The 9,504-nt window shown below is 42.8% G+C and overlaps 1 protein-coding gene across 1 annotated transcript in view; it reads right to left on the minus strand.

Moving 5' to 3' along the window:
- LOC112222310 (dnaJ homolog subfamily C member 5-like) overlaps nt 1-9,189 on the minus strand; it is a 32,319-nt gene extending 23,130 nt beyond the window's left edge. Inside the window, exon 1 of the mRNA XM_042304304.1 lies at nt 8,974-9,189. The gene's annotated coding sequence lies outside the window, so the exon portion shown is untranslated. The remainder of the gene's footprint in view (nt 1-8,973) is intronic.
- Nucleotides 9,190-9,504: the final 315 nt, after the last annotated feature.

A 9,504-nucleotide genomic window follows, 5' to 3' on the forward strand; every position in this document is an offset into this window, starting at 1 on the left:
ACCGATGTCACAGGAAGGCCATAAAGATCATCAAGGACAACAACCACCCGAGCCACTGCCTGTTCACCCCGCTATCATCCAGAAGGCGAGGTCAGTACAGGTGCATCAAAGCTGGGACCGAGAGACTGAAAAACAGCTTCTATCTCAAGGCCATCAGACTGTTAAACAGCCACCACTAACATTGAGTGGCTGCTGCCAACACACTGACACTGACTCAATTCCAGCCACTTTAATAATGGGAATTGATGGGTAATGATGTAAAATATATCACTAGCCACTTTAAACAATGCTACCTAATATAATGTTACATACCCCACATTATTCATCTCATATGCATACGTATATACTGTACTCTATATCATCTACTGCATCCTTATGTAATACATGTATCACTAGCCACTTTAACTATGCCACTTTGTTTACATACTCATCTCATATGTATATACTGTACTCGATACCATCTACTGTATCTTGCCTATGCTGCTCTGTACCATCACTCATTCATATATCTTTATGTACATATTCTTTATCCCCTTACACTGTGTATAAGACAGTAGTTTTGAAATTGTTAGTTAGATTACTTGTTGGTTATTAATACATTGTCGGAACTAGAAGCACAAGCATTTCGCTACACTCGCATTAACATCTGCTAACCATGTGTATGTGACAAATAAAATTTGATTTGATTTTTATTTGATTTGACTACCACTATCCCAAATCCTCCTGAAATCATTCAACTACAATATTGTGAGACAGCAGAATCCAGTGGATTAACACCAGGCCAGGACCAAATCATCCATCGTCAGCATATTAATACCTCTGTGTCGTGATGTGTGAAGAGAGAGGAAAAACAACAGCAGAAGGGCCAGGCTGACCGGGGGGAGGAGGGAACACCATGTCAGTATTATCTGACTTGGGGGGGGGGAACACCATGTCAGTATTATCTGACTTGGGGGAGAACACCATGTTAGTATTATCTGACTTGGGGGAGGAGGGAACACCATGTCAGTATTATTTGACTGGGGGGAGGAGGGAACACCATGTCAGTATTATCTGACTGGGGGGGGGGAACACCATGTCAGTATTATTTGACTGGGGGAGGAGGGAACACCATGTCAGTATTATTTGACTGGGGGGAGGAGGGAACACCATGTCAGTATTATCTGACTGGGGGAACACCATGTCAGTATTATCTGACTGGGGGGGGAACACCATGTCAGTATTATCTGACTGGGGGGGAACACCTTGTCAATATTATCTGACTGGGGGAGGTGGGAGCACCATGTCAGTATTATCTGACTGGGGGGGGACACCATGTCAGTATTATCTGACTGGGGGGACACCATGTCAGTATTATCTGACTTGGGGGAGAACACCATGTCAGTATTATCTGACTTGGGGGAGAACACCATGTCAGTATTATCTGACTTGGGGGAGGAGGGAACACCATGTCAGTATTATCTGACTGGGGGAGGAGGGAACACCATGTCAGTATTATCTGACTGGGGGAGGAGGGAACACCATGTCAGTATTATCTGACTGGGGGAGAACACCATGTCAGTATTATCTGACTTGGGGGAGAACACCATGTCAGTATTATCTGACTTGGGGGAGGAGGGAACACCATGTCAGTATTATCTGACTGGGGGAGGAGGGAACACCATGTCAGTATTATCTGACTGGGGGGGGAGGAGGGAACACCATGTCAGTATTATCTGACTTGGGGGGGAGAACACCATGTCAGTATTATCTGACTGGGGGGGAGAACACCATGTCAGTATTATCTGACTTGGGGGGAGAACACCATGTCAGTATTATCTGACTTGGGGGAGGAGGGAACACCATGTCAGTATTATCTGACTGGGGGAGGAGGGAACACCATGTCAGTATTATCTGACTGGGGGGGAGGAGGGAACACCATGTCAGTATTATCTATAATAATAATATTATTATCACTGAATGCTGTCATATATACCGGTAGTGGTGGTCAGTGCCTCTTAAAATGAGGGAGGGCGATTGTTTTCTTGAGCATGGTCTTATTTCTATTATTTATTACAGCATTCATATTCCATTCACCCAGTTAAATATAACATCGATAGGTTTAGGCTACTTCATGATACTAGAAGTTTATCTATACCCATCATGAGGTTGCTACAACAAGCACACAGGTCGAGACACATGGACAGACTAGGACACATTCAATACTGCCTTGCACATTCTTGCCTGCATCTAGTAGTAACACCCCTTTTAGTAAAACCATAGCCAGCTAGCTAACCTAGCATCCCTCTCTGTTGGAGAGTCATAGCCAGCTAGCTAACCTAGCATCCCTCTCTGTTGGATAGCCATAGCCAGCTAGCATCCCTCTCTGTTGGATAGCCAGCTAGCTAACCTAGCATCCCTCTCTGTTGGAGAGTCATAGCCAGCTAGCTAACCTAGCATCCCTCTCTGTTGGATAGCCATAGCCAGCTAGCATCCCTCTCTGTTGGATAGCCAGCTAGCTAACCTAGCATCCCTCTCTGTTGGATAGCCAGCTAGCTAACCTAGCATCCCTCTCTGTTGGATAGCCAGCTAGCTAACCTAGCATCCCTCTCTGTTGGATAGCCAGCTAGCTAACCTAGCATCCCTCTCTGTTGGATAGCCAGCTAGCTAACCTAGCATCCCTCTCTGTTGGAGAGTCATAGCCAGCTTGCTAACCTAGCATCCTTCTCTGTTGGAGAGTCATAGCCAGCTTGCTAACCTAGCATCCTTCTCTGTTGGAGAGTCATAGCCAGCTTGCTAACCTAGCATCCTTCTCTGTTGGAGAGTCATAGCCAGCTAGCTAACCTAGCATCCCTCTCTGTTGGATAGTCATAGCCAGCTAGCTATCATCCCTGTACATAGACATGGAACACTGGTCCCTTTAGTAACGGAACACTGGTCCCTTTAGTAACGGAACACTGGTCCCTTTAGTAACGGAACACTGGTCCCTTTAGTAACGGAACACTGGTCCCTTTAGTAACGGAACACTGGTCCCTTTAGTAACGGAACACTGGTCCCTTTAGTAACGGAACACTGGTCCCTTTAGTAACGGAACACTGGTCCCTTTAGTAACGGAACACTGGTCCCTTTAGTAACGGAACACTGGTCCCTTTAGTAACGGAACACTGGTCCCTTTAGTAACGGAACACTGGTCCCTTTAGTAACGGAACACTGGTCCCTTTAGTAACGGAACACTGGGCGGAACACTGGCCCCTTTAGTAACGGAACACTGGCCCCTTTAGTAACGGAACACTGGCCCCTTTAGTAACGGAACACTGGCCCCTTTAGTAACGGAACACTGGCCCCTTTAGTAACGGAACACTGGTCCCTTTAGTAACGGAACACTGGTCCCTTTAGTAACGGAACACTGGTCCCTTTAGTAACGGAACACTGGTCCCTTTAGTAACGGAACACTGGTCCCTTTAGTAACGGAACACTGGTCCCTTTAGTAACGGAACACTGGTCCCTTTAGTAACGGAACACTGGTCCCTTTAGTAACGGAACACTGGTCCCTTTAGTAACGGAACACTGGTCCCTTTAGTAACGGAACACTGGTCCCTTTAGTAATGGAACACTGGTCCCTTTAGTAATGTTTACATACGGTTCTACTCATTTCATATGTATATAATATATTCTAGTCAAGTCCATCCTTGCTGTACATATACTATGCTTCCCACATTTTCTACAGATATACTACATATTCTATCCATGTATTCTACTCATATACTATCCATATACTACATATTCTATCCATATACTACATTCTATCCATGTATTCTACACATATACTATATATTCCATCCATATACTACATTCTATGTATTCTACACATATACATTGTATCCACATACTGTTCATAATGTCTATCCATCCCATCACACACATATACTGTACATACACATATAGGGGGAAAAAAAATACTATTTGTTGACTTATTAAGAGTACAGTAATATTTCTGTCATTTTCGTAAAGCTCCAATTTTCCCCCTTTTTTAGGAAACATTCACCCCCATTGACCGTTATGACGGAGAGAAAAATCAGAGCTTTCTATTGGTCCCCTTCTTACCAAGGCTTTATAATTATATGGTTAATTATGGCTGGCACTGGTTACCATCTGCCACAATATCACGTTGCCAACTAAGGTATATTAGGGGATAGTAGGCCGAGTTGGACAAGGATATCTGAATGATCACAATGGAAGTAGCCTAAATATTCATTATTTTATAGAATCTTTTTTTTTGTTTTTTTGACTGTGACTAAAATGTCAGTGACAAACTAAACAAAACTTGTCCAATTTTAGTCAACTGATGGATGAAAAAACAGGATGAAATGACTCAAATATGACCAAAGACTAAAAAGGTATATTAAAGACAAATAATTAAAATAGCTGCCAAAATTATCACTACTCAGGATAATAAAGAGTGGGCTATATGAACTATGATCCCTAGACCTAAAAGAGACAGTTCTGCTATTATTAAATGTTAATTTTAATTAAATGTCCCAGACACTTATACAGAGATCAGTTGATTCACTTTCAATGGTCTCTCAGTTCCATAATGGATGCAGATAAACACACAGACAGCGTAACCCAGACAAATATACACTGAACAAAAATATACAAACACAACATGGTCCCATGTTTCATAAGCTGAAATAATAAAAAACTTTTTAAAAAGATACCAGAAATGTTCGATACACACAAAAAAAAAAGAGCGTATTTCAGTCAATTTTTGTGACCAAATTTATTTACATCCCTGTTAGTGAGCATTTCTCATTGGCCAATATAATTCATCCACCTGACAGGTGTGGCATATCAAGAAGCTGATTAAACAGCATGATCATTACACAGGTTCACTTTGTACTGGGGACAATAAAAGGCCACTCTAAAATGTGCAGTTGTCACACAACACAAAGCCACAGATGTCTCAAGTTGAGGGAGCGTGCAATTGGCCTGCTGACTGTAGCTTTATCCACCAAAGCTGTTGCCAGATAATTTTGTATTCATTTCTCTACATTAAGCGGCATCCAATGTTGTTTTCAGAGAATTTGGCAGTACATCTAACCGGCCTCACAACCGCAGACCACGTTTAACCACACCAGCCCAGGACATCTACATCTGGCTTCGTCACCTGCGGGATCGTCTGAGACCAGCCACCCGGACAACTGATGAAATAATTTATAGACAAAGTGTCAGAAACTGTCTCAGGGAATCTCGTCTGCTTGCTCGTCGGGCTCACCGGGGTTTTGACGGGACTGCAGTTTGGCGTCGTAAATCAACTTCAAATGCTTCGATTGCTACTGGCACGCAGGAGAAGTGAGCTCTTCACAGATGAATTCCGCTTTCAACTGTACCGGGCAGATGACAGGCGTTGTGTGGGCAAGCAGTTTGCTGATCAAATCTAATTTTATTTGTCACATACACATGGTTAGCAGACGTTAATGCGAGTGTAGCGAAATGCTTATGCTTCTAGTTCCGACCATGCAGTAATATCTAACCTAACAATTTCACAACAACTACCTTATACACACAAGTGTAAAGGAATAAATGTCAACGTTGTGCACAGTGTGCCCATGGTGGCGGTGGGGTTATGGTACGGGCAGCATAAGCTACGGACAACAAAACACAACTGCATTTAAATCGATGGCAATTTAAATGCACAGAGATACCGTGACGAGATCCTGAGGCCCATTGTTGTGCCATTCATCCACCGCATTCACATCCTGTTTCAGCATGATAATGCACGGCCCCATGTCGCAAGGACCTGTACATAATTCCTGGAAGCTGAAAATGTCCCAGTTCTTCCATGGCCTGCACCTTCACCAGACACGTCACCCATTCGGCATGTTTGGGATGCTCTGGATCGACGTGTACGACAGCGTGTTCCAGTTCCTGCCAATATCCAGCAACTTCACACAGCCATTGAAGAGGAGAGGGACAACATTCCACAGGCCACAATCAACAGCCTGATCAACTCTATGAGAAGGAGATGTGGCGCTGCATGAGGCAAATGGTGATCACACCAGATACTGACTGGTTTTCTGATCCACCCCCCTAACATTTTAAAGGTATCTGTGATCAACAGATGCATATCTGTATTCCCAGTTATATAAAAATCCATAAATTAGGGCCTAATAAATATTTAAATTGACTGATTTCCTTATAAACTCAGTCAAATCTTTGAAAATTGTATGTTGCATTTATATACACTATATACTGAGCAGCTGCACAAAGGCTATACGCGTGAAATGAAATTACTCAACCTATTCCCCCTGTGGGTCCAGGTCAAAACTAATGCAGTATATAGGGAATAGGGTAAACAAGACTGCCAGGCAGCTAGCGTGCCCTACTGTGCTCCGGCCTAAATGCTGAGTAGATGGTTTCCCTTTCAGTCCTATCAGCTGTCCCACAACCAAGGCCTTCCTCCTTGTGTACAATCAATGTTAACAAAGTAACATGACACAGGAGGTACAAGCTCCGAGGTAAACACAGCTGCTGAAACCTCTGTGTGCACACACACACACACACAAACACACCCTGCTTAGCTCAGCTCTCTAATTTAACATTTTGGAATAGACCTCTGAAGCAAAAGCATCCAATTAATTAACTAAATGGGCAGCGGCCAACCAAATTGCACCCTTTTCCCTAGATTGTTTACTACCCATAGGGCCCTGGTCAAAAGTAGTGCACTCCCCATAGGGCCCTGGTCAAAAGTAGTGCACTACCCATAGGGCCCTGGTACCATTTGAGACAGAAACACAGTATTTTCCTCAATGGGATGCTTACTGTGCATTATGTTGATAGTGTACAGTGCTGATTTACAAACCCTATTGTGGGCCCTTTCCACATGTGGAAGCAGCAGCTTAGCGAAGAATGTCATTCGGCGACAGAAGAGTGAGTGTGCGAGAGCAGGGACAATGGAAGTGAAAGTTGAACAACGTATTGGGACAGAGATCACAAGACACGAAGATCAACTAGTTAAACTGCTCTCAACATGCCTGAAAGGAGAAGTAGGCCCATCCTCTCTGGTACCATGGATAGAAACTAGCCAGTAATGGAGGGTAAACGCAAGTAAACACAGTTTACCCACCTTTTCCTCTCTCTTCCTCTGGGACAGTTTGTGCGCCCCCCCCTTCTGGGACAGTTTACCCCACCTTTTCCTCTCCCTCCCTCTGGGACAGTTTACCCCACCTTTTCCTCTCCCCCTTCTGGGACAGTTTACCCCCTGGGACAGTGTGCCCCCCTCTGGGACAGTGTGCCCCCCACCCATAAAAAGCGTTACTTTTTTTCCACCACGACCGGCAATCAGACTTTACCCACCAATTTTATTACCACTACATCACTGGTAACCACCACAAACATATGTTGATCTTTGAGTTGCCTAATTGAGGGAGTCATTTTTCTGGGTCAACAACATTCAAACAATTACTGTAAGTTAATGGTCAGCTCCACCCACAGCTTGCCTGAAGCAGTAAGACTGTCAATAGCACAAGTTTTAGGCCTATACACACAATGAACTTGTTGACACTAGCTAGGTCGCTAGCTAGGCCGCTAATCCACACCCTCAAATGAGCTCAAATGAAGGTTGGACATATTTTTTACTTAACTAGGCAAGTCAGTTGAGAACAAATTCTTATTTACAATGACAATGGCCTACGCCAGCCAAACGCAAACCAGGACGACGCTGGGCCAATTGTGCGCCGCCCTATGGGACTCCCGATCACGGCCGGTTGTGATAGAGCCTGGAATCGAACCAGGGTCTGTAGGGACACTGAGATTCAGTGCCTTAGAACGCTGCGCCACTTGGGATGCAGGATTGGATGTGTGACATGCCTAATAATGAACCACACATTTGATTTATGATATCCTCTATAGTCACTAAGTCAGCCCTTGTCAGAGTCAGTGATGCCTATCTTTTTGATGACAACATAATGAAACAACTCCCTTTTAAAAACACGATGCTAAATGTGTGTTGGTTTTTGGAGGAAATTGCAGGCATATCCATGCTATGTGTTGCGATCTACATCACTAAATCTTGCATCCAGTCTGTATGAGAAGTAGCTTATTTCCATTATAGTGACCAGAATCCTTTGTAACTCGTGTTGTGGAATAAAGGGCTTGTTTGGCCCACAGACTTACTGTATGTGTGGGTTGGCCTCACTGGACTCAATATATAATACGTTTGAGCTGTTCTTCTTAAATGGCAAAGGCATGACATTCTAACCTGGCTAGTACTGGCATCAGCTGATCAGTTAAATAGCTAACAGGAACTAGATTCATGTAAAAGGGTCCAAAGCAAGGCAAAATAAATCAGACCTATATCCGATTTTGTTTAACTAGCTGGCTAAAGAACATAACGAATCTTTGATCAGGGGGACCTTAACATGACTTAGTGTTATATATATATATATATATATATATATATATAAAAAGTAGATAAAACATTTGTTTTGACAAACATCGACAACAACTGACGTTAACTAGCTAGGTAGTTAGATATAAATCACCGGTTCCATTTACAGCAAATCCAGTATTACTCAACTCACCGGGGTCCATGTTAGTTGGATATTAAATTTGAGACGTTTATCTAGTTAAATAGTTAGCTAGCTAAGTAAGTTTAGCTATATTTTAGTTAACGTTAACCGGGCCATAATGAATTGGCTTTTTTAATTTTTTTTTTTTTAAAAACGTTATAAAACCAACCTATAAGCAATCTCCCACTAGCTGTCTATAAAATAAAGATAGGAAGACAAAACGGTAAAGCGGATAATCTCTTGCTTACCGTATCAAAAAGGGAAACACATTCTCTATGTTGGGTTAGTGGGTTACTAGATTAGCTAACACCATCCACCCATTCACTAACATTAGCTCTCTAATCCAAGGCCGGGTGGAGAAGCATACTACCATGCCACTCCGGGGGGGGATATAGGAAATATACTATCCAAATGCAATTCTTACCGTTGAGCTACTTTGGGCACAGTTGATCTTTCGATTTTGAAAAAAGGTATCTATGTTTGTTCGCATACCAACAACAAAAAAAAAAAAAGCAACAGTACACACGCTAGCTTCCTTTTGGTTGAGCACTCAATAAATAAAATAAAATAAATAAAGAGCACGTAGTAAACTAGCTAAACTAGAAGCGGTCCTGGTTGGCTGTCAATCCCTCCCACATCCGGGGGCTGCGTTCATCACGAAAACATATAACGGAAACAGTGTTGTACTGAACGACCATTATGTAAATTAAATTAAAATATTTTTAAAAAAACAACGGAGGGGTTTGCTTCGTTCCGTTTGTTTCCGTTTAAGATATATTTTGCAACAACATTGGCATAATGAATTACACCCTTTGTTCAAGTACATAGAATAACGTTTTGGAGAAATCGTTTCCCGCAATGTAGCACAGGTTCAATTGAAATGTTATAGGCACCCCGGGTGTTGGAAAAGTGGGAGGTATGAGGGAATTCGTACAGAAGTCATATTAATAAAATC

Source organism: Oncorhynchus tshawytscha, linkage group LG22, assembly GCF_018296145.1.
Source record: "Oncorhynchus tshawytscha isolate Ot180627B linkage group LG22, Otsh_v2.0, whole genome shotgun sequence".
Classification (NCBI taxonomy): domain Eukaryota; kingdom Metazoa; phylum Chordata; class Actinopteri; order Salmoniformes; family Salmonidae; genus Oncorhynchus; species Oncorhynchus tshawytscha.